General features: G+C 35.2%; 1 protein-coding gene across 1 annotated transcript in view; it reads left to right on the top strand.

Annotated features, from left to right (window-relative positions):
- The first annotated feature begins 1032 nt into the window (after nt 1-1032).
- LOC143253487 (protein Wnt-5b-like) overlaps nt 1033-27388 on the top strand; it is a 78462-nt gene continuing 52106 nt past the window's right edge. The window contains exon 1 of the mRNA XM_076507467.1: nt 1033-1172. The gene's annotated coding sequence lies outside the window, so the exon portion shown is untranslated. The remainder of the gene's footprint in view (nt 1173-27388) is intronic.

Here is a 27388-nt window from a genome sequence, read left to right as displayed (position 1 = left end):
AATTCATAAGTTACTGTTACAAACAAACAAACGTATCCTTTTGGTTTGAGGGTGCACGTCATTGCCCTACTCTCGATCCAGCTGTTTCAATAACTTATCTTCTCAATCTTGTTTTCAACCTCTGTATGATGTAGTCTGAGTTTTCACGACATTTCGCTTCGTTTCAATCAAAGAAATTGTTCCAGCTTTGAGAAACGCTAAGTCCTTCTCTCTCTTTTTTTTATACTATTAAAACGAAACGTTTCATTGTAATAAATCAATGGTAGTAGTTCTGATCCATTTGATAAAACCAAATATGGGGAATGAACTTTGTATATATTTATTTCCCCTCCTCTCTGTCTCTCATAGTTAACATTTTTAACACCCTCTAGTGGCGATGATGTTTTTTTTCCAAGGTCGGTCATGCACAACGAAATGGTTCGTTTTTTTTACTGTGTTGAACTTGTCGACACCTATCTGTTACTTGACGCTACGTCCCTTGGCTGTAACTTTGTGTTGAACTTGTCGACACCTATCTGTTACTTGACGCTACGTCCCTTGGCTGTAACTTTGTTTTGTAGTTTTATTAAAGTACATCTGTTCAATAGTTATACTAAAGACCAACTAATCTAACACAACAAACAGTCTTGAAGTGATATGACTGGTTATAATAAAGACCGAATAATGTAACATAACACAGAATTCTGAAATGGTATTATTGGTTGTAATAAGACCGACTGTAACACAAGAAATAACAATATACACACACACACACACACACACACACACACACACACACACACACACACACACACATTTTACTGACTGCATGACGTAAGCAGTGTACATTCATTTGTCAGTCTTCACCCAAGTGTAGCACCATGTGTATATGCTTACCTCTGGAAACAGATTAACATGTAATTACGTTTAATGCTATCTATGTGGTCTTACACACCCACCGATTCTGAACAATCCATTGATGAATATCTCTCCAAAACGCCACCATGTTCGCTGGCGCTGTGTCTACTTAGTGGTCGAAGCTCTTAGCCAATCACCGTTCGAGTGAGACGATTACACGAGACGGTAGCAAAGTAAAGTAGTGATTTTCGCAGGAGAAACGACCTAAAGGAATCTCCGTCCTGAAGGAATGAATGAAAACATCTGAACGTCTTGCACGTGGGGTCACGAGTCAGGTAAGTTGTTTTATATTTGAACGTAAAGAACTTCCTTCACGTGGAGTATCCTAGTTAAATTAGGTGTAGAATCTCTTCATTTATTCTGCGTATTAAAGTACATTCTCTCGAGACTGTAGCATTTAATAATATAAATATTATAGGTGAAAGACTACTATGAACCATTCAAAAACAAACATTTAATTATATAATCTACTTAAAAGATTTCCCCTTGCTAGTACAGCGGTAAGTCTACGTTAAAATCAAGGATTCGATTCCCCTCGATGGAGTCAGCAGATAGCTCGATGTGGTTTTACTATAAAAAATGCACAAACACACACTTAAATGATTATGTCTATCTGACTATCACCAGAAAATATGAAGTTCTTAGCAATGAATTTCTGATTAATAACAATCTACACTAGTACTGTAAGATTACACAAAACCTCTACCAGTTATTACGCAACATGTAAAATGAGTAAATATGGAGTGTAACTTGTTGTTAGGAAGTGATAAAAATAACTGATAAATATAGAGTGTAACTTGTTATGAAGTGATAAACATAACTGGTAAATATAGAGTGCGACTTGTTGTTAGGGTGTGATAAACATAACTGGTAAATATAGAGTGCGACTTGTTGTTAGGGTGTGATAAACATAACTGGTAAATACGAGGTCTGTTAAAAAAATACGCGGACTGACGTCATAAAACAAAATGTACCTGACGATGACCGAAGAAGGTCGAAACGTTGTTCGCTCTTCTATGTAAAATATTTTCTCAACCCAAACGAGCCGTTTTTGCATATAAATTTCTCAACAAGTGGGTTTCTCGACATCACTAAAAATGTACTTTATTTAGAAGTTACAGGTCTGGGACCCCTTCAAAGTACTCTCCTCCCCAACGCACATACTTATCCCAACGGTGTTTCCACTTGTTGAAACAGTCCTGGTACGCTTCTTTTGTAATGTCCTCCAGCTCCTTCGTCGCATTTGCCTTAATCTCTGGAATCGTCTCAAATCTTCTTTCTTTCAAGGGTCTTTTGAGTTTAGGGAACAAGAAAAAATCGCAAGGAGAAAGGTCAGGTGAGTAAGGGGTTGGGGGTGGGGAAGAACAGTGATCGAGTGTTTGGCCAAAAACTCACGAGTTCTGAGGGCTGAATTTTGCAGCCACTCGGTGCATCTTCAACTTTTCGGTCAAAATCTCGTAACAAGATCCAACTGATATCCCACACTCTTCAGCAAGTTCCCTGACAGTCAGACGTCGACTTGCCCACACCAGGGTGTTGATTTTGTCGACGTGTGGGTCGTCAGTTGACGTGGAAGGACGTCGAGGACGCTCATCATCTTCAATGGACTGTCGACCATCCTTAAAACGTTCATGCCACTTGAAACGTGCCGTACGATTCATAGCAACATCACTGTACGCCGTGTTGAGCATAGCAAAAGTTTCAGTCTCAGATTTTCCAAGTTTAACACAAAATTTCACAGCAAGTCGTTGCTCCTTCAGGTCATTCATTCTGAAATCCGCCAAACGAAAAAATCGCACTTAACTTAAAACCGCGTAGCTAATACACAAATGAAGATATCTGCAATCGGGAAATGGCGTCGTAATCAGCTGATCTGTGCAAACCTAGCGACACCAAGCGGATTCCCCTGGAACTAACTGGAGCCGCGCAATTCAAACAGTCCGCGTATTTTTTAAACAGCCCTCGTATGGTGTGACTTGTTCTTAAGGTGTGGAACAGATAACTATTAAATATAGTATGAGACTAGACGTTAGGGTTCGGAACACACATGAGGTTAGTAGTGGCTAACATACATGGCAAACTCGAACTTGTTACCTTAAGGTAAATCTTGTTAAGGGCAGACATCTAGAGGTTCTTCAAACACAGAGTTTTAGTTTTTTGTTTATTGGAACCAAATAAAAAGTAAATGTTTGTAACTTTAAAACTTGTTTCACGCGCTAGTAGACAGTAGATGTACTTTCACAGGTTTTCAGAAAATGTTCTCTTTCAGGAAAAAATAAAACCAAATATTTTTATTTTTTAATATGACGTTCGTATGTCGTGCTATGTTGTAGCCTACAGAGTGCACACTTTTTATTGTGGGTCATGGTCTGTGCCTTTTTAACTGACGTCATAATAGTTAAATCTGCAAAGTCGATCTTTTGTATGAAGCCATTTTAGTGTCTACTTGCTGACTGATAGACAAAACACTATTATAAAGTGGTGCGGGTGGTTAGAACAGTTAATCCAATAATAACTATAGTTTCACATGTTTGGTGTTAAGGGCATAATAGGCTATCTTTGCATTCCCCACGGAGGTATCGAAACCTAATTTTAAACTTTATAAGCCAAAGTACAGCTGAATTATGGTAGCAGTTATGTGTAGCAATTCAATGAATCACGGTAACAGGTATGCATAGTAGTTTACCGAATTTGACCTTTTATTGGTTACTTTGTCTTCTAGTATCCTTCACAATGACTTTTCCGCTACTTGCAGCGGAGCACGTGCTCTTTTACGCTTAGTGTATATTATGCATGCTTTCCGAACCTTTGTGAGGAAACATTCGCTTGTCACTTGCTAATGAAATTATGAAGTAACAAATATATTTTGTATGTGTGAAACAAAGACCATATCAAAGGTTAAAATAACTATTTACTGTACTTACCGCGGGTTAATACATCTGACTTTGTAGCGATACGCTTGTTGGAATGGATTCTTTTTTTTTTACTTTGTTTAAGTCCCACCGCTTGTAGTTGATTCGCCTCATGTAATCCATTCGCTGATCTATAAAACTGGATTGATTTAACAACTCCTAGTGTTTTTTTCGTCTCTTTCTTAAAACAAATTACTTTCTCGTTATTTTGTTCGTCATTCTGATAAATAGAAGCATTTTATCTCCATGAATAAGATGAAAATTTACTATAACATACATTTAATGAACATAGATGACAGTGTAATACACAAATTTAAATTATACTGCTTTAGATTAGGTTTCAGAATCTCTAGCCATTACCATAATCACCTGTGTTTACACGTCGTACAAAGTCTCTAGCTATTACCATGATCACCAATGTTTACTAAACAGGTTAGGAAATGCCCAACAAGTGGTTTCAGTAGCAAGTTTCACGGCCGTCATTGCGAATAACTTCAAACATTCGCTTTGGCATGATCGTTATAAGCGTTTGCAGAAGGTTGGCTGGAATGTTGGCTGAAAGATCCAGTCATTTCCACATAAGCGAGGGCCATCAGTCAGTGAGGATGCTCTCTCCAACATGCCAATGTAGCCAGCTGCTATTTGACGCCCCTTTATAACCTGAAGCTCCATTGTTCCATGGAAGGAGAAAGCACCCCAGATCATGATGGAACCTCCTGCACTGTGTCGTGTAGAAAATGTCTTCGGTGGGATATTCTTATCGTGCCAGTAAAGTTGAAAACCATCTGAACCATCCAGATTAAATTTCTTTTCTCATGAGAAAAGAAAACCTTCTTCAACTTTTCTACGTCCCATATTTTGTGCTTCTCAGCAAAGTTTAACCGAGCTGTTTTGTGGTGTGGAAGGATTTTAAAGCCTTTTTCTCGTAGATGACGTCTTATTGTTCTTGAGCCGCATTCTGCGTTTGAAAGGGCTTTAATCTGGTTCGACGATCGACTGGTGTCTTGCCGGACAACCCATCGAATCCTCCTGCTCAACGCCGGCGAAATTTTCTTGGGTCGACCACTTGAAATTCTCGTTCCATATCTCTCAGAAATTTTCAACAGCACTTTTACTACGCCCAATTTTGCCAGCGATGGCACGTTGAGAGAGACCTTACTTTTGCAACTCAACAATTCTGCCACGTTCAAACTCTGTCAACTTTTAAACTTTGTCGTGATTTTAACCAATGTAACACAAGAGATATGAGTGGGAAATGTTGACAACGCTAATGCTTGAACATTACCGATTAACGCTTCGTTTCAGTATGGTCTTGAACTTTTGACCAGCTATTAATTAGGCTAATTTCATAGTGTTCACATTTTCCGTATTAAATGGTAAAGTTTTTTATTTTTATTTTACCTTTTCTTATTTTCATCTTTCGAAGCTCCTCTACTCAAATAGGTGGTTGAGTCTAACAACTTAAAATGCATATGTTTTCTTTATGTTCATTGGCCTTAAGATTTTGGGCAGCAGTGTACAAGTGAATGCACCAACATGTTTGAGATTTCCTCACCAGTTGAGCCTTCCAACTAGTATAGACATCAAATAAATCTTTATGATGCAGTGCCCTAACAGTGTTAAATATATTTGGTAATTTGAGAGTTAGGCCTGTTTACTAACAAAGTTATTATATAGTTATTAATGGAAGAACATTAATTGATACTTGCTAAATCACGTACAACCATGTGTGACTTGATCTTTGATCACCTATTTACTAATTATGTTAGTTCACACAGACAAGATTTAATTATTTATTTTATCACGTGTTTACTAGGTCTGTTAGTTTACACAGATACGAGTTAATTATTTATTTCATCACGTGTTTACTAGTTCTGTTAGTTTACACAGACAAGAGTTAATTATTTATTTTATCACGTGCTTACTAGTTCTGTTAGTTTACACAGAGAAGATTTAATTATTTGTTTTATCACGTGTTTACTAGGTCTGTTAGTTTACACAGACAAGAGTTAATTATTTATTTCATCACGTGTTTACTAGGTCTGTTAGTTTACACAGAGAAGAGTTGACTGTCTCTTATTTTTAAAATTTTCGAGTAAATCAACACACAGAAGTCCCTAGGTTTGAGCTGGTAATACCTTTTTGACTTAAAGTTTTATAATAGACCCAAGGCACATGAAAGTGGAGAAGCAATTTGACGCGAACCATGAATCGTCAAACTCGCAGTAAGAGCACATTTGCACCCAACCACCCTTGAAATCATGTAATGTGGTTGTTTTATTCCCCTCAAATAGTGTGGTTGGTAAGTCAGCATCTGATGATATCAGAGTTGTAAGCGAAAGTTGATATTTATAGATTTGACTACACTGGACATGTTTAGACTTGATCCTAGCGTCATTATGTCATGATATCCACGCAAAATTGTGGTTTGTTGGAAATATAATAAGAAAACTCTGAAATTCAGTTAGGAATATTCAAGAGTTAAGGTTTTCTTTGGCTAGGTGTGTTTTGTTGTTCAGGGCACGGAAGGGCGTATTAATGACGTTGTAACCGAGTTTTGTCGGTAAGGATTATTGGACAAGTGTGGCACGTGGCAACGCCCACCTGTGTTTCACTTAGTCTTTATTACGTAGTCGTCCTCCGAAGTAAGATAGAAAATTAAAACTTAAGAGGTATATTTTATCCAACAAGGATTTAATTACGTTAGAATATTATATATATAAAAGAAAAAATAAAACATACGAATGAACTGTAACAAACATATTCTTAAACACAGTTGTAATGTTATGGATCTTTAAAACTGTAACAATACCACTTGAGTAAAAAAGAAAAAAAATCCATTCTCTAATTAGCAGACGTTTAGCTAGGTGGTGAGAAGACTTTTCTTCCCACTCACCTAGTGACGATTTTATGTTTTCAAACGACCATAAGTAAGAAAAATATGTTTGCATTTTATAAGAAGCGAGCAAGAGATAAATTATTTTATTTCTGTTCATCTAATACGTGACATAATGAATCTAAACAATACTGATCTCTATTTCTTTCTTCTTTCAAAGTTACCAAACTTACAGAAGGATTACTTACGATTATAATGGCTCCCTAAGAATATGCATGATTTTAATCGCTCTCTGAGGGTATTAGTATTTTAATGGTTCTCTAAGGATATATAGAATCTATGAGGGTACTTATTAATTTAATGGTTCTCTAAGGGTACTTATTAATTTAATGGTTCTCTAAGGATATTTATGACTTTGGTGGTATTGCAAGCTTATGAAGCAGCATCTTATATACTTGAAATGTACCAATTTAATTTTAAGATAAATCATATGCATTAAAATGACTGAAAAAATTAAGAGACAGTTCTTAAGGTTGTTAGTTGTGTATTGGACAAATGAAAGGTATATAAAAACGCGACAATCGGTTTACCGTGTACTAGTATACTTTAGACAACAAGGCCTTACCATACTGGCAGTCTTCCAGTTGTCCCACCTCGTGTCACATTTCTGTTTTATTTCACATTGATCTCTGGTGACAGTTTTACAAAAGTCTTGTCCAATAGCTTCTATCGTTTTCGTGTAAACGTCTGTGACAAAACTAATTAAGAGGTTTATAACCATGACTTTAGGAACCAGATAATAGGACTCAGTTGAAAAGAAACACGAAGTAGGAACAAACTCTTTAGTTTTTGTTTTCAGCCATACGCTTTTGATTGATCAGGTCATAGGTGACTGATATTTCTAAAGGTCAAAGGCTGTATCACATAAAAGCTATTGCCTGGCGTAGGAGGTGGCTTGAGCGATTTGTCACGTCGAACGTAGCTTTCAGATCATTCTAAGACATTCAGATGGTTTGACATGTTACGTTAATCAGTGACGCCATAAGTGAAGATACTCGAACATCGGTAAAGTCAGACTAAACTCGTTTTCTTGTGTAGAACTGAAAACAACATTTAATAAACTTGTATAAACCATGAGACTGCTGTGTTAAAAAAACAAACATTTTTACAACAGTCATACTTGTGTAGAACTGAAAACAACATCTAATAAACTTGTATAAACCATGAGACTGCTGTGTTAAAAAAACAAACATTTTTACAACAGTCATACTTGTGTAGAACTGAAAACTTCTAATAAACTTGTATAAACCATGAGACTGCTGTGTTAAAAAAACAAATATTTTTACAACAGTCATACTTGTGTAGAACTGAAAACAACATCTAATAAACTTGTATAAACCATGAGACTGCTGTGTTAAAAAAACAAACATTTTTACAACAGTCATACTTGTGTAGAACTGAAAACAACATCTAATAAACTTGTATAAACCATGAGACTGCTGTGTTAAAAAAACAAATATTTTTACAACAGTCATACTTGTGTAGAACTGAAAACAACATCAAATAAACTTGTATAAACCATGAGACTGCTGTGTTAAAAAAACAAATATTTTTACAACAGTCATACTTGTGTAGAACTGAAAACAACATTTAATAAACTTGTATAAACCATGAGACTGCTGTGTTAAAAAAACACATACATTTTTACAACAGTCATACTTGTGTAGAACTGAAAACAACATCTAATAAACTTGTATAAACCATGAGACTGCTGTGTTAAAAAAACAAACATTTTTACAACAGTCATACTTGCTTTAATGGTACTTCAACTCTTCTATACAGTGACGTTATACAAATGATTCGACTTTTCTGTCTGGCTTCCTCAGGCCTGACACACAGCATGGACATTCGTTATTCCAGAAACAGTATTAAAAGAATACCACCTGTTCATGGTGGGTGATGATTCTTCTTGAAATACTCCACATTCTCTTATTGAGGACGGAAAGCCTATTTTGTGGTTTTACTTTTAAATAGTTAATTTGTGTTTTTAATAGAAAATTTGAATTTTAATAGTTACGCATTTTTGTTACTTGCGAACACCGTAACTAGTATTTAATATAGTTAGATAATAACTGATATTTCTGAAACAATATTATATTGTGTGGTTACGTGGTAACTGGTGTTTCTGAAACGATATTATATGGTGTGGTAACTGGTGTTTCTGAAACGATATTATATGGTGTGGTAACTGGTGTTTCTGAAACGATATTATATGGTGTGGTAACTGGTGTTTCTGAAACGATATTATATGGTGTGGTAACTGGTGTTTCTGAAACGATACTTGTGACCTTCTATAAGACGATAATTATCCGATAATTCCTGTTCTTGCACAATATGATTGTGAATGTAACTTAGATACAGTCATTTGAAAACGTTATGACACCCTATGAAAGCCTGTGTATTTTTGTAACATTTTTGGATATATAGATATTTAATCTCAATTTTAACAATACTGAGAGATTATAGGAATATAACTAAACAATTAAAACTGAAGAAATGACTTTTCAAGATCTTCTGTAAATGTAATTCTACAAAAATGCATATTTTAACTGAGGAAAAAGTTAGGACACCCTACCCCCTAATAGCTGGTGTTATCCCCTTTGGCTGAAATAACTGCAGTGAGACACTTCTTGTAGCCATCTACCAGTCTCTGACATTGGTCTCAAGAAAGTTTGCCCCACTCCTTAGTGCAGAATTCTTTCAGCTGTGAGATGTTTGAGGGGTTTATTGCATTACAGCCCATTTTAAGTCACCCCACAGCATCTCAATGGGATTAAGATCTGGGCTTTGACTCGGCCATTCCAGGACTTTCCATTTCTTAGTTTTCAGCTAGTTCTTGATGGATTTACTGGTATGTTTTTGGTCATTGTCGTGTTGCAGGGTCCAGTTCCGCTTCAGCTTTAATTTTCTTACAAATGGTCTCACATGATCCTCAAGCACTCTCTGATACACAGTAGAATTCATGGTGGATTCTATGATTGTGAGCTGTCCAGGTCCTGCTGCAGCAAAGTAGCCCCAAACCATGATAATTCCACCTCCATGCTTCACAGTTGTTATGAGGTTCTTTTTCTGGAATGCTGTATTTGGTTTACGCCAAACATATCTTCTGTTCTGGTGTTCAAATAATTCAATTTTGGGCTCATCTGTCCAAAGAACATTATTCCAGAAGTTCTGGTCTTTGTCTACATTCTTTCTGGCAAACTTCAGTCTGGCCTTGATGTTTCTCTTAGAGACCAAAGGTTTCCTCCTTGCACACCTCCCATGCAAGTTAAACTTATGCAGTCTCTTTCTGATTGTAGAGGCATGCACTTTCACACCAACAGTGCTGTAGGTCCCGTGATGACATGTTAGGATGTTTGGAGACCTCTTTTTACATCTTGCGGTCTGCTCTCGGGGTGAACTTGCTTGGACGACCAGACCTGGGCATGTTGGCAGTTGTTTTGAAAGCCCTCTACTTTACTATTTTCCAGACAGTGGAATGGCTGATTTCAAAATCTTTTGGGATCTTTTTAAATCCCTTGCCAGATTCATTAGCTGCTACAATTTTCTTTCTGAAGGCCTCAGACAGCTATTTCGCTCACCATGGTGCTCACTCTCACTTCAACAGTCAAAAGCACACCAAACTAAATGTTTGAGGTTTAAATAGGGCAAGCCTCATGCTGAGTAACGATCTTTTAATCATGTACACCTGGTGTGATACACCTGTGTGTGAGTTGAGCCATTTTAAGTGGGAATAAATGTGGGGTGTTCTAACTGTTTCCTCAGTTAGAATATGCATTTTTGTAGAATTACATTTACAGAAGATCTTGAAAAGTCTTTTCTTCAGTTTTACTTGTTTAGTTATATTCCTATACTCTCTAAGTATTGTTAAAATTGAGATTAAATATCTATATATCCAAAAATTTTACAAAAATACACAGGCTTTCATAGGGTGTCCTAACTTTTTCACATGACTGTAACTGTAAGTTTCATGGTTTTCTCTTTTTCAATTACAATATCTACAAAGGTGAGTACAATAATTATATGTTCGTACGTAGCTATTCGCCATGGTGTGGAACACGTACAAAACTCTTGGTAAAATACTAAAGTTTATTCTGATTGTGTTTTTTATATGAATGGTAACTTCCATGGAGAGTGGAGGAATGACCTTTCAACTCGAAAAGCATACGTTAGAAATAAGTTAATGACCCCTCAGTATTTATGACAACGTTTTCACACCATTTTGTCGTTGTATTTATGTTGATATAATCTTTTTTTTCTGCATAGTGTTGAACAAAACATTATATTTCATTTTCGAGTGGACAATCTCTTCAAATACCACATCTCCTTCATCTCCACGTTTCCGCTAACGCCATCTACTTATCCCTTAAGTACCTAACGCTTTTGACCTAAGTATAGGTCTCTGAGTCGTCTCGTATGATATCATCCTCACATATAAAGTCACTTTCTTCGCAATAACTAACCGCACGTGTACAGCTGTCCCACGCGTGACGATTACACTCAGAGGTGCGAACATTTCTGTTCGTGGAATAACTTTATAGCACTCAGTAGCCTAAAGAACATGCTTACATTTTCAAGGGTCTTCAACTAGAATTTTATCTTTGTTTTGATAAGGTTTAAGTTTGTTTGGTTTGTTCGTCATTTGCACCTTGATGATATATAAACACTGACATTTAAAACATTTAACCTTCTGAGCCACGAAATACGTCATAGAAGGAAACCACGTCGTGCCAATCTCGTGAGAGATAGTGACAAAACTGTACTGTCTTACGAGGAATGAACTGTTTGTTTTAAAATAACATTCTAATATCACAGGGAATTAATAAGTGACACTTGCTGTAGTATATTTGTTAATAAAACTGTATTTAGAAACTGTGAAAGCAGTTTTTAATTGCATGTTTTTGATTACTGACCACCTAGTTTAATTTTCTGGTCGGTATGATAGGGTATAGCGCTGTGTACAATTATAAACACGGGCTATCTCGAGACCCTAGCCTACAGACGTATAAAACCTTTATAATTAGAAATAGTTGGCTGGCTGTCGTTAAGTACAAAGCTATACAATGGGCTGTCTGTGCTATGCAGAGACCACCAGGAGTATCGAAACTGGATTTTTCGAGTCGTAAGCATACACTTATAGCTAAACCAGTGGAAGTCTAAATAACACAGTGTACACTCTCTCTGATTCAGTGGAAGGCTAAAGAACAGTGTATATCCTCTCTCACTTATAGACGTGTAGTTTTACATCTAAGATGATCCAGAAGAGATAATAAAACAATGGATATTACAAAAATAAAAAAATTGAATTCTGACGACGACTTTAAAATATTTTAGGACTATTGTAATCTCAGTTATACCATGTGCAATTTTTGTGTCGTGAATAATTTATGAACCGTTTTCTTGTACTGTGATAGGAATTAGTAGGATAGAATTATATAGATATTCTTTAGAACGTTTCGGTTACTCTGTTCTGTATACTTGATTCTGTTCTATTTTCTTATGAAACTTAAGTTTCTTATCTCGCATCAGTGCTGTCGTATTTTTCAGGTACAGAGATTAGTGATAGTACGTGAATTTAAAAAGTTTTTATTAGTAACTTATGTTTATAGTTTCTGTAGTGTTAGTTTTATTAAAATATTTGAGTAGCATGTTTAATATATAACACACTTTTTATTTTCCATTTATTTGTTATACATACTCGAAAGCAGTTTTAAGTTGTCTAACTCAGTACTTCGGATGAGAATTAATATAAATTGCTTAACCTGGCTGAACCTCATGAGATATTACTGGGTTTATGACAGAAAATATACTTAACAAGGCAGGTATTCAATAGATGATACAATGCTTTAGAATTTTTATACGTGATAACTGTATATTGAATCAGCTGTGTTGATTACATGGGTTAATATTAATTTACTTATACTAATATGAAGTGTCAGTTTATTGACATACACTGTCTTCCGTAATAGATTCATGGGTTGAATCATATCAGAAACGTTAGCGGTAAGCTCGAGGGATTACAACGTTCTAATTCAGGATTTGATCCCTTACGTGAGCATGTCATATATAGCCCATTGTACACCTTTTTGAATGATAACGAAGACATATCATCAGAGGCTTAGCAGTAACCTCGGGGACTTATAACGCTAAAATGTACTGTTCGATTCCTGCCGTGGATAGACAGATAGTAGCTTATTATACTCTTTGTTTATATAAGAGTGTGTCGAGAAGATAGCCACGTGCTTATTCTGTTACTAGTTTATAGAAGGATGGCAGGGTTTTATCAACATTCCTTGTGAAATTTATATGCAAAAACGGCTCGTTTGGGCTGAGAAAACACTTTACATAGAAGAGCGAACAACGTTTCGACCTTCTTCGGTCATCGTCAGGTTCACAAAGAAAGAGGTAACTGACCGGAAGCTGACCACATGTTTGAAAGGGGTTGTGTAACTGTGTGTCGAAATGTAGAGGGCGGTATTAGATGTTTGAATATATAATTTTATTTATTATATTGATATAGGTATAAAGGCGTTCCTTTATATTGGTTTATTTATACGTAAAATTAAAGAAGCCTTACTTATACAACAACTTAAACCCAAAATAAACCAATATAAAGGAACGCCTTTATACCTATATTAATATAATAAATAAAATTATATATTCAAACATCTAATACCGCCCTCTACATTTCGACACACAGTTACACAACCCCTTTCAAACATGTGGTCAGCTTCCGGTCAGTTACCTCTTTCTTTGTGAACCTGACGATGACCGAAAAAGGTCGAAACGTTGTTCGCTCTTCTATGTAAAGTGTTTTCTCAGCCCAAACGAGCCGTTTTTGCATATAAATTTCTCAACAAGTGGGTTTCTCGTCATCTGGCCCAGCGCGTAAGGCGTGCGACTCGTAATCCGAGGGTCGCGGGTTCGCGCCCGCGTCGCGCTAAACATGCTCGCCCTCCCAGCCGTGGGGGTGTATAAAGTTACGGTCAATCCCACTATTCGTTGGTAAAAGAGTAGCCCAAGAGTTGGCGGTGGGTGGTGATGACTAGCTGCCTTCCCTCTAGTCTTACACTGCTAAATTAGGGACGGCTAGCACAGATAGCCCTCGAGTAGCTTTGTGCGAAATTCCAAAACAAACAAACAAATTCTCGTCATCACTGATTCCTTGTGAAAATTGGTTTTCCATTTCTTATTATGCTCTTGTGACGTTAGTTGTGTTATAATAAATCTAATTGTGTATAGATATGCTATTGTTCAAACAGTTGTTCAAAGTTTATCAGCACACATCGTACTCGGCGACCTCCTTCAAGGGTCACGAAATAAACATAAATAAATCAGTAGCATTTGTTTAAGTAGTGTGATAAGGTGATCGTCACTGCTAATGCACGCCACTAGGCCCACCTGGTGAGTAGTCGTTGTTCAACTAGTCACGTTGCAATTCATTTGGAGAGGTGTTCCGGTTTCTTGAAACAAGTCATCCCCCTTAAAATAAATCTGTTTTAACAATATCGTACAAAGGGAAGAAATGTTGTATAAATGTTTTAACAATATCGTGCAAAGGGAAGAAATGTTGTAGAAAATGTTTTAACAATATCGTGCAAAGGGAAGAAATGTTGTAGAAAATGTTTTAACAATATCGTGCAAAGGGAAGAAATGTTGTAGAAAATGTTTTAACAATATCGTGCAAAGGGAAGAAATGTTGTAGAAAATGTTTTAACAATATCGTGCAAAGGGAAGAAATGTTGTATAAATGTCTAATATCTAATTAGTATGTTTTACAAGATGATCAGTCTCTAATATCTAATTACTGTGGTGTTTACCCTATTGTTTTGTCATATGGTAGTGTTGATTTTATTTATTTTTTGTCACCAGTATTAAACTATTTCTGTTTTTGAAGTACAGGGTGTTCGGAAAGTCACTGTGCAGTTTTGTAATCATATTTTATTCAGTCTATTTCAAGCCAGCAACTGATAGCGGTGTTTAGAAACAAATTAAGGATCGAGGTCTGTATTGATGCCAACGGGGGTCACTTTCAACATTGTTTATAATTGTTATTCATATTTACTTCCTGTATTGTATATTGAAACATGTCTTTTAATAAATATATAAGTGCACAGTGACTTTTCGAACACCCTGAATAATGAGAAGTCCAACATTTAATTAGAAAAAAAACAAAAGTTAACTTTAGTGTGTTGTTGGATTCGTCGCTTGTCGCTCAGTTCGGCCAGCTTCATGGTTTACACCCTTTATCAGAAACGAGGTCAAAATTTAATATACGTGATGAGAAGAAAAAAAAATCGCTTTATCCTTAACAGCTTGTCTATCGAATAAATGAACAGGATAACTTAACATCAGTTCTATATATCTTTCAATACCAATATAAATATTGGTTCATGTGATAAATGAAGGATGTGATGTTTAAATTACATACCACAGAAACAAGAGTTTTGTTTATCGTTCGGTTTTGATGAGGTGTTGAATTCTCCAAACATTTGTCTCACTGCAAGGTTATGAATCGAACGATCTACTGGGCTCTGTTTCTTTCTTGCTCAAGTTCTCAGTTTCTGTGACGGGCTGACTGTTTACTTTATATCTAATAACTGTTTATTTACCGTAGATATTATATATTTTTATATGGGGATATCAATATTAGTCTTTTAAGAAGGGTGTCTGTTTACTTCTAACATAATTTTATTGAAACAGTTACTATAACTAATAATTTAATACGAAATTGTTTTTAGGCTTAACATAGCAGTCGTGTAATATATGGTTAAATAACAAATTCCGATCAAACCAACCAGTGAAGTAGGAATAGAGATTTGGTCACTTAGAACACTCGTAGGTTAACTCACGGGTTCGAATACCGTCAGTTTTAGTTCTCTGTTTAGAGAAACTTCGAGAATAATTACAAACCAATTGTCCTTGCTTGAAGCTTTAGTCATCTATGCTAAGTAACAACTTTTTTACATTGTAGAGCGTATCTACAAATAGTTACATTCAAACGTTTCCTTGACACTAGTTGCTATCTTTCTTCACTGCAGGTAAACATATGCTTCAATTTTACTTTATTTTCACGGTTTATGTCGTTTCCAATAATGCCATATTGAGTGATTACACTGTTAACCCTGATTTAGCTTCCATTTATGCTACATTCAAATTTAACGTTTACACAATATTGAAACTTTGTTGACCAAGATGTACTGAGATTTTTTCAGATTTGACAGACTCATTGAACACCTCTGCTATTCCGTATAACATTAGCGATTGTCTAGTGAAAGTGGTAAGTGAAAAAAACAACAAAAACAACAACTGACATGGAAAGAATACAGCTTTTCTGCTGTTGATTGGGACTAAAATAAATTTGTTTTCTATTGGTCAGTTACAAATTATACTTTACAGATCAAGACAGTTTTCTCATCTGGCTAATACATTCATGTGAGTGTATCAGATACAACTTAATCTATAATCTGTACAGATCCGGATACTAACGCCATCTGGCTGAAACACACAAGATAGATCTAGCTGATAATACAGATGTATCTGACAATTACTAATACATACTTAGCTAAATATGCAATGTTTTTTTTTAATTTCGCGCAAAGCCTCTCGAGAGCTATCTGCGCTAGCCGTCCCTAATTCAGCAGTGTAAGATTAGAGGGAAGGGAGCTAGTCATCACCACCCACCGCCAACTCTTGGGCTACTCTTTTACCAACGAATAGTGGGATTGACCGTCACATTATAACGCCCCCACGGCTGAAAGGGCGAGCATGTTTGTTGCGACGGGTATTCGAACCCGCGACCCTCAGATTACGACTCGAACGCCTTAACTCATCTGGCCATGCCGGGCCTAATGCGTAATGTTATGAACCTTGGTAAACAAATAATAATAGAGGTTCAATGAAGTAGTTAATAATTTAAATTTAGCTTTACCATTGATAAGAGAGGTCTTACTTATCATATGATATTAAATGTACTTTAGAGGGGCCCCCGAAAGTGTTCCGTTTCAAGACCAACAGATACTTTTGTTTCTTGCTTTTTAAATTCGTATGTCACGCTGTGTTTAGCCTACAAAGTGTATAATTTTCTCGTGATTCATTGCATGCGCACAATTTACTGACATTACGACAGTACCTTTTGTAACGTTAAACGTCCCTAATGTGACTTTATAAATACTGTCAGATAACACACTGTTGTGCAGTGGTGCGACTTGTTAAAACAGGACGTTGGTGACCTTAGTCTTCATCTGGTTTCTTGACCTTGAGGCACAGATAATTTCTAATGTCGACACATTTGGGTAGACTGTTGATATAAGTAAATCACTGTCTTCCACGATGTTTCTTTCCTCCAGTCTTCCCAGTTAAGACTAGACTTTCTATTTTGTCTTTCTCCATAACTTGTCATAGAAACTCTGTCCTTTTTAAGGTACTCAGAAACTTCTTGGTTTAACTGAATGAAATCCTACCTTTATGGTACGATTACTTTGGAAAGAGTAGAAGAAATGAAGAACCTTTTTTTTACTAACGTGAAGTTAATGAATACACTGAACAAACTAGACATTGATGGCAAAGACTCTAGACTTTTAAAGAACATCTCTTAGGATTAAACTACATTAAGGAATATAGAAAATTAATAAAGTGATTTATTTCAAGTTAAGAAAGACGTGAGACAAGGCTGTGCCTTTTGTCCAGACCTTTTTAACTTGTATGGTGAAAATGACTAGAGAAAGACAGATCATTTATGGAGGTTTATCACTGACGGACAGAATTTGAACAACTTGCGTTATGTCGATGACACAGTTTTAACAGCTGATTCATGAGGAAGCGATAAAAGGTTTTTAAGGTAAAGTCAAAAGAAAGTTTAAAGTGTTAATTACTTGTAGGAATACAGAATGTACGACAATAACATAGATTACTGTATACGTTGTTAAAATAGACAAGGTAGGTTAATAAACATCAGTACCAGCAGAACAATAAATAGTACAATGAATGTGAACAAACAATAGTATAGATCTAGCTGAACAATAAACAGTAGAGATGAATGTGAACAAACAATATTGTAGATATAGCTAAACAATAAATAGCAGAGATGATGGTGAACAAACGAAATTATAATGTTCGAGTCATGTATGCAACATGTGGTTGAAATCAAATATAGTATTTATGTGAAATTAACACTTAAACCAAATGTTAGAACGAATTCAATACTGTTAACCAACATATTATAAGACATTTTCATCTTTGTACTTTAATATATGGTAACTCAACATGTTTCAATAGAATTTAATAACAAGACTTTCCAGTAACACACATGGCATTACACATTGAGGTAAAGGCTGAAATATAATTTCGACAAATAACATTATAAATTTAGTTCAGCGCATTGTGACACAAATACTAAAACATCAGAACACAATATTATCTTTACAGATTACAATATTATGTGAAATAAATTATTCTAAGTGTTTGAAAGTTGACAATAAAATTTTAAACACAGCTGCATCTGGATTACATCTTCGAAAATACGAGTAGATTTGTGTCTGTTCAGTCACAGAGGTATGTCAGAACAGTTTTTTAAAATTTCGCGCAGAGCTATTCGAAGGCTATTGGCGCTAGCAGTCCCTAATTTAGCAGTGTAAGACTACAGGGAAGGCAGGTAGTCATCACCGCCCACCGCCAAATCTTGGGTTACTCTTGTACTAACGAACAGTGGGGTTGACCGTCACATTATAACGTTCTCACGGCTGAAAGGGCGAACATGTTTGGTGTGACGGGGATTCGAACCCGCTACCCTAAGATTACGAGTCGAGTGCCTTAATCACCTGGCCATGATAGCCGAGTCTGCCAGAACTTATCTTGATGATTTAGGGCTAACCATTTGCTTTCCTCTTTTTCTAAAACGATTCAGTCCTGTGTGTTTTACTCAGGCTAACTTACTAAATTACATATCTCGAAGTTCCTTTGAGGCAAAGTTCAGTATGCAGAACATGTTGTGCCTCTGCTTATCACAAATTACATTTTAACATGCACGAATGTTGTTACGACACTGTAAGAAGGTTATAATCTGACAAGTGCTCATACTAAATTCCTAGACTAAAATGTGTACAGTAAAATACGAAGTTTTTTTATTCAGCGATTCCTAAGTATCTATGCCCTTCACACAGACGAAGCAACATTTACAATTATGGAATATTTTCAAGATCTGTGTATGACACTACATCAACCAATACTGTATGTTGCGGGTCATCTAATGTCCAGACAATGAATCCGAGGGTTCATGGTTCACAACTTCTTTCCGTAACAATGCGCTCCGCACTTTAGAACCGTGAGTTTGCTTTACGATTTTTGGTCAGTCAAGTATAGCCCAAGTTTTTGCGGTGTGAACTGTGGAGCAGCTGCCTTTTTTGTAGTATGTCAGTTGTTCTGTTGTATATTAATGCCACTTTTGCGTTAAGCTCGTGCATATTAATGTAATAAAACCTAGAGAACACGTGCCATTTACCGTGTGCAATAACAGCTCAGATGTCATATGAAGGCTCTAGTTTGAACATCTAGAACAGTGCAGTCTTAGTTGCACGAGCTTACTACGACCACCCACTTTGTTCTGTCATCCTATCATCAAAGGATCCTTCTCACGTGGGCCTCTGCTTATTACAAATTTCATTTTAACATGCACGAATGTTGTCACGACACTGTGAGAAGGTTATAATTTGACAAGTGCTCATTTGTTAACATATCTTTCGTAATTATTTGATCAGATAAAGAGATGAACGAGACGTTACTGACAGTTGGTAATACTAAACATATAATAAGAAAGATGTTAAAGCTAAGCCTCGCGTTCATATTTATGTGTAAAGTGTATTTTAATAATAAATAACAAATTTCTATGTATATTGAACCTACAGTTGCCGTTGGTTATTCACAGTTACTAAACAACATCAGTGATGTAATACAGACACCTAGCAACGAACACACCAGCAACATCAGCACGGGATTATCGAACAAACCGTAGGAGGACCAATTTCAACAGTGTGGCTCGGTCTTCATGGTCATTTGGCTGGAGTAATGGTTACCACCCACACGACTCTGTCCTTGTCAGTTTATTGGACTGCTTATTTGAACAATATAACTCGAACCTTGTTATCACTTTCTTGGAATATTGATTCTAATATTGTTATTCGATCTTCTAAGTACTTTCCTGGAGCACTGACCACAACTCTGTAAATCGGACTTCGTTGTCAGAGTCCGGAGAGGAATTATCTTTTTTTTTTCCTTTGAATGCTAAACTTCTTGCAGTGGTGCTGATTGGTGATTGTATAAGGTTGTTGTTGCTTGTAATTAAGCGCAAAGTTACACAATGGGCTGCTCTCTGTGGGTATCGAAAACCTGGATTCTAATGTTGTAAGTCCACAGAAATACCGCTGTGCCACTGGGGGGCTAGTCCAGGGTTGAACTTTGCCAAGTCCTTTAAACGTGATCATTAAACTTGATTCTTGCATCATCCTTAACGTTTGTACACTTGATTCTTACTTAATTACAGTTTTTTTTTTATAATTTGTTATAATGTTATCGCTATAATTCCGTCATTACTTGTTAAAGCAGCATTATAATATTTAATTTCACTTGTGATAACATTTTAGTAGTTGACCTGTTGTATTTAACACTAAATTCTATATCTATATCTAATTAGAAGAATATATAGTAGTTATAATTCATCCACACTTTGTCATATTCTATTGTTACTTACCTGTGTATTTCTTGAAAATCCTTCATGGACTATGTAAAAAAATACAATATTTAAAAATATAATAGGCCTTATACTTATATCTTATGATAACTATAATTAACAGTTTTTAATTTTGCGCAAAATTACACGAGGGCTATCTGTGATAGCCGTCCCTAATTTAGCAGTGTGAGACTAGAGGGAAGACAGTTAGTCATCACCACCCACCTCCAACTCTTAGGCTACTCTTTTACCAACGAATAGCGGGATTGACCGTCACATTATTACGCCCCCACGGCTGAAAGGGCGAGCATGTTTGGCGCGACGGGTATTCGAACCCGCGAATCTGAGATTACGAGTCAAACACCTTAACCCACCTGACCTTTTAGGAAGTGAAACAGTACTGTAGTAATTCTATCATTGCTAGTAATAACTTCGATTACCTTCGGTGGACTCAGCAGATAGTCTGATGTGGCTTTGCAATGAGAAAACACACACGCTATTAATAACAGTTTCTTAATAATTCTATCTATTCTAATAATTCTAATTATTGTTTAGAAGAATATCATAGTAATTTATCATTAATATTTACAACAGTATCGTTATTATTTATAACAGTATCATAATAATCCTATTGTTGCTGTTTACAACAATATTGTTATAATTCTATCATGATTATTTACAACAGTATTGTAATAATTCTATCGTTATTATATATAATATCATAATGATTCTATCATTACTACTTACAAGAATATCGTAGTTGTTCTATCATTACTATTTACAACAGCATCGTAATAATTGTTGTGAGTTGTTATATCAGTGTCATAACAATTCTTTCATTAGGATAGTGTTAACAATTCATTATAATTTTAATAATTCTTTTTTAATTAACCAGTTTCTGGCCTTCATCTTTTTATTAACATTTTCTACAGTATTTTTATTACATTTTTAATGTTTCCGCTGGTGGTCCAAGGATATGTGCATCATATTAAAAGTCAAGTGTGTTTCTATTCTATCCTATCTTTACGAGCTGGTTTGAAATAACAAAAACGGAAGATAACATAAGACTATAACAGTGTAATAGAGGTTGAAGCTGATTGTTGAACGAACTGTAGTCGCTAATGAAAATAATAATCGTGGTATGTTATTATTACATACTAAATAATATTTAGTATAATCGTGGAATATTATTATATATTATTTAGTATTATCATGATATATTATTTAGTATTATCATGATATATTTTTATGTATTATTATTTAGTATGATCGTGGAATATTGTTGTTACATACTATTATTTAGTGTTATTCATAGGAAGAATGTAAAATTATATTGGTTTTAATTTGTCTTTTCTTTTCAGTGCAAGAAATTACATGTAGAGTTTTGTTTTGCTAAGATATTAACCTATCATTTCGCAATAACATAATTCGATCCAAACTAAATCCCACTTCTATTTGTATCACTTGTTGCAATTGGTTAGGATAAATGTGACGTTTTTCTGTCGAGGAGCGCCAGTCATAACTAAGTGCAATCTTAAACGACTTTATGTAGTTTTAATTAGTTAATGATTTCTACTTTTATGTCTTCTTGTTTAGATATCTTATTGTATAGAGAGGTTCATTATAATAAATACCATTACAGCATAATGTGAGGTAGGCTAGTCTGTTTGTAAGAAGTTTAAAAAGTTGCTTTACGTTTTGAACTTAATGGCAATAGTATTAGCTCAAATGGCTGCAGCTAGATGGGGATTATCATAATTTTAGGATTGTGCGACCATGTGTTGTCTGATTTAGTCAGTCTGTTAAAGAAACAAAAGTCACTTAGCTTTAAAACTAGTAGTAATAGAACTTAAAATAAAAGCAAATTCAGACTGTGTTCATATATAAAAGGTTAAATAATATATATTTTTTTACTTTTAGATTATACTCCCGGTGTTTTTAATTGTGAAATGTGTAGGATTGTAATATTGATCAACTTTGAGTCGTACTTTATATGATAATTAGTGTAAAATTGATCCATTAGATGGTAGCACCTGTCGATGAGCATACGCATCTTCAGAACAGCTTGAAATAAAAACTTAAAATGGCGACAAACGTTAATCCACTGACGAAAGTAGCGATACTACGATTTCTGATTTTATTTATCTACATTTAATAGTTTACTATTTAAATATATATTTCCTAAACTTCGACTTATTATTGTATCGTGAGAAGCAAAACATTGATCAGCCTATTACGACTATTTTTCATTGTTTTTTGATGATACACGTGATTTTGTGTTATTTGTAAGGTTACTGAGGAAAATATATAAAAACATCTCAGTATCACTAGAAATTATATAATAACACCAGTGTAACTCTAAAAGACGGAGAAACATCATTATATATTATATTACATTGTCTAACGTGTACGTTTTTTTGTGTAGATATAAGCTATGTTCTTCTGTTTACACTTCTTGTGTAGAACGTAACCGGTTTCTAGCGTTGTAACTCTGTAGACAAATCGTTGTACCAAAACATTATATATATATATATAGGAAATGTTAATTATAATCACCCTTTTAATGTAGAACATAATATATAAAGAAGGGTTATGTTTATCATGATTACAATTTATGGGTAAAACATGATATATTTAGAGGGGTCATGTTTATCATGATTATCCTTCCTGTGTAGAACATAAGATATAAAAAAAAAAAAGGTTATGTTTATCATGATTACTATTTTTGGGTGAAACATGATATATTTAGAAGAGTCATGTTTATCATGATTATTCTCGTTTTGTAGAATATAATGTTTTTATAGTATGTGAAAATTTACTCTAATGATCATTATTCATGTGGTACTACTGTAAAAATAATGTTTTCTATTATTCCATCTTTCTGTAGAATATGATATAGAAATTAGGCAAAGTTCGTTATCACTTCTTTTCTTCTTTGGAAAGCAATGTACATACGAAATGTATGTTTCATTGCTCGTCATTTTGAAAAAAACCAATGTAGAAATGAAATTGGATATTACTACTACTTCTTTCTTTAGAAAACTATATAAATACGTTAACAAGGTAAAGTTAATCTACTCTCTTTGATGATAAGGATATATCTATGAAAATAACGTTTGATTGGTAGGTTCATGTTAGACAATGTCCATCCATAAAAATCGTAGACTCAATAGCATCTTATAAGACTTGATTTCATTGTTTGGTTTAACGCGGCTGTCTGGGAGATACAAGATATGCCCAACAATGATTCGTTCACTTCAACACACTTATTGTTGTATATATTTCACTATCATTTACAGCGTATTGTTTCCGAGACATAAAGGTCTATTCTAATTACGTTATCACAACAATGATATATTTATTATAGAAGTTATTTCTTATTTATTTCGGCACAACAATGATAGATTTGTAACGAAAAAAATTTTTTTTAATTGTTTTGCCACAATAATGATATATTTATTATAGAAGTTACTTCTTAATTGTGTGACATGAAAATGAAAGTTTTTGTGTTGTACAAGAAGCGGTACGACTTTTATAACTTTAGTTACAAACATTTTTTTCTGAAAGCGTGACGTGCTTTCCTTAAGACAGTTCAGACAGATTTACTTTCCAGGATGTAATTATTGAAAACTTTGCTAATGGGGGGAATTTTTGAAACCAAAGAACAATAGGGTAAAAACATCCCTCTTCTACGGGAAGGCGGGGAGCTATTACACCCATTTTTGTTTTTCTTGCTGTCGGGTTAAACTGAAATCACCATTACAGCGCCTTCGGGTGCATTAAAATCACGTGTTATATTGTGTTATTTGACTGTATAGGTTTAAACTCGTATACCCCTAATGATCATAATTATATATTATTAGGTGGCAAGCTCGTGCTCTATGGTAGTTTTATATGGCTTTGAACCGGTTTAACCGTCTTTACAAAGAGTAGATGTTTTCGAGTGGTTTTTTCTTGGACACTGTACGTTTGGGCCATTTCAACCGTCTTGATCTATTGTGTGCCATGAAACAAAATTTCAACCGTCTTGATCTATTGTGTGCCATGAAACAAAATTTCAACCGTCTTGATCTATTGTGTGCCATGAAACAAAAAACTTTTTTTTCAGATAATAAACAGTGTGGTTCAAAGATGAAGAGTCAGAACTTTTTATTTCTTTTCGTCATCTCAACACATAAACAAAAGTCTCTCCGACAGCTCTACGCTTAAACAAAACTCTTCTGTAGTCCTTTCTATGTATCTAGTTTATGATTTTCAGTTAGACACAACCTTCTGGTAATGAAACATCTAAATGTTTCCCCAGTTATTGATTTGAAAACTAAACTTCTTCAGTTAACACATCGTTAAGAAAATTTCACAAACATGTAATTTTATAGACATAACTTCGTACGTGTATACCGTATTTATGGGTTAAACAGGTAGAATTATTTTAATAAATAATTCTTCAAGTTTCAGTTAAAACGCTTGACGAGCAATATCATGATCAAGGGTTCGATTCGAATACCGTCATCGAACATGTCAGACCTCTAATTTGTAGTGGCGTTATATGAGTTAGTCAACAATCCTAGTTTTGTTGGTAAAAGACTGATTCAGCAGTTGGTGGACGCTGATGTTAACTAGCTGGATTCCTTCTAGTGTGTCACCTTTAAATCAGAGTCGGCTGCTGCAGCTAGTCCTGCACCCCAGTAGCTTTGGCCCGGCATGGCCAGGTCGTAAAGGCACTCGACTCATAATCTGAGGGTCGCGGGTTCGAATATCCGTCACACCAAACATGCTTGCTCTTTTAGCTGTGGGGGCCTTATAATGTGATGGTTAGTCCCACTATTCGTCAGTAAAAGATTAGCTCAGGACCTAGCGGCTGTCCCTCCAGTCTTACACTGCTAAATTATGGACGGCTAACGCAGATAGCCTTCGTGTAGCTTTGCGCGAAATTCAAACCAAACCACACTCAGTAGCTTTGCGCGAAATTGAATAAACGAAACAAACAAGTTTGTGTTAAGGTGTTGTTCTTCTGTCGGTATCTAAATTATTTTCTTTAAAAACTGTCACTCATGTCTTCATTACTCGTTGATTACTGCCATTAATAACTTCCAGTTTCAACCGTTTATCACGGTGTAAAACCTTCTCATAGAGGGCACTGCAGACATTTTAAAAATGAAAGACTGTTTGTAAAGCCCTCTCATAGAGGACATTACAGACATTTTTGAAATGAATAATTGTTTGTAAACACCTCTGACAGAAGGCACTGGAAACACTTTTGATATGAATGGTTGTTTGTAAAATCACCACAGTGAGCAATGCAGATATTTATAATATGAGTTACGGTTTATAATATTCACCCATAGATAGTATTGAAACCAGTTTTAATGTGAATGCTTGTTTCTGAAATCTTCTCATAGACGACACTGCAGACATTTCTTGGTTTATCAATTGAAGTGTGTTGGAAGAAGAGTTGATATATGTCTTTAAAAACATCACAAACCGAACTCAAGAAATTATGTTCTTAAATGTCATAAAAAGGCTGAGTAGATGAATTTGTGTTTTGTAGCGAACAAAAAGTGTCATTAGCAGAAACTGTTTATTTTCACTTTTTCGAACTTTTCTTTGATTGAAAGCTGTGAAGGAAATGGTTCTTTTATCTCGGGAGCATATACGTTAATGAGGTAACTTTTGACAACAACCGCTACCAGAATTACAATCGCATATTACAGAAGTGGTACGTTTTGTGTTCCTAGACTCGCAGGTAGTTATGACATATTACAGAAGTGGTACATGTTTTGTGTTCCTAGACTCGCAGGTAGTTATGACATATTACAGAAGTGGTACATGTTTTGTGTTCCTAGACTCGCAGGTAGTTATGCTACTCTTCCACTGACGGAGTAGAAAAAGCTAGCTGCTGCAAAGAGTAAAAATTCAGTAAAACATTCTACATTCCAGAAGATGTAATGTTTGTATATTTAAGCCAGTTTACTTGCACGTATTCTATTGTTGAAATCACATTACTTGCACGTGCTCCTTTCCTAAAATCATTTTATTTGCATGTGGTCTGTTGTTGAGGTTGCTTTAATTGCACGTGTTCTAGTGTTGAAATGATTTTACTTTCAAGTGTTATATTGTTGAAATCGCTTTACTTGCACGTGCTTCTTTCTTAAAATCACTTTATTTCCATGTGGTCTATTGTTGAGGCTGCTTTTAATTGCAAGTGTTTTTATTGTTGAAGCCACTTTAGATCTATGTGTTGTATTGCTGGAGGCATTTTAGTTGCATGTGTTTTTATTGTTAAAATTGTTTTACTGTCATATGTTCTGTTCTTGAAATCTCTTTTGCTTGCACGTGTTTCATTGTTGAAATCTCTTTACCTTCAGATGTTCTGTTGACACCACATTACTTCCACGTGTTGAAATCACTAGTTGCACGTGTACTAGTGTTGATATTACGTTAATTGTACGTTTTCTATTATTGAAACCACATTGCTTTTACCTGTTCAGTTGTTGAACTCACTTTATTTGTATGTGTTCTATTATTGGAATCACGTTACTTTCACGAGTTCTGTTGTTGAAATCACTTTACGTGCACGTGTTTTATTGTTGGAGACTCTTCACTTGCACATCGTCTGTTGTTAAGGTCACATTAATGTACGTGTTCTTCTGTTAAAGCCACTTTAAGTCCACGTGCTTTATTACTGAAGCCACTTTAGTTTCAGGTGTTCTATTGTTGAAATGATTTTATTGGCAGATGTCTGTTCTTGAAATCTCGTTAGTTGCACGCCTTCTATTGTTGAAATATTTTTACTTGCATGTGCTCTATTCTTGAAACCACTTTACTATTGTTATATTGTGTCCTATTGTCGAAACTACGTTAGTTGCATGTGGTCTGTTGTTGAAGCTACTTTACTTGTATGTTATCCATTGTTGAAATAACTTTATTTGCATGTGTGTTATTGTTTAGGTCACGTGTTTT

This window comes from Tachypleus tridentatus, chromosome 6 (assembly GCF_004210375.1).
Source record: "Tachypleus tridentatus isolate NWPU-2018 chromosome 6, ASM421037v1, whole genome shotgun sequence".
Classification (NCBI taxonomy): Eukaryota; Metazoa; Arthropoda; class Merostomata; order Xiphosura; family Limulidae; genus Tachypleus; species Tachypleus tridentatus.
The sequence above is the reverse complement of the archived record's forward strand: the minus strand, read 5'-3'. Positions and strand labels throughout refer to the sequence as shown.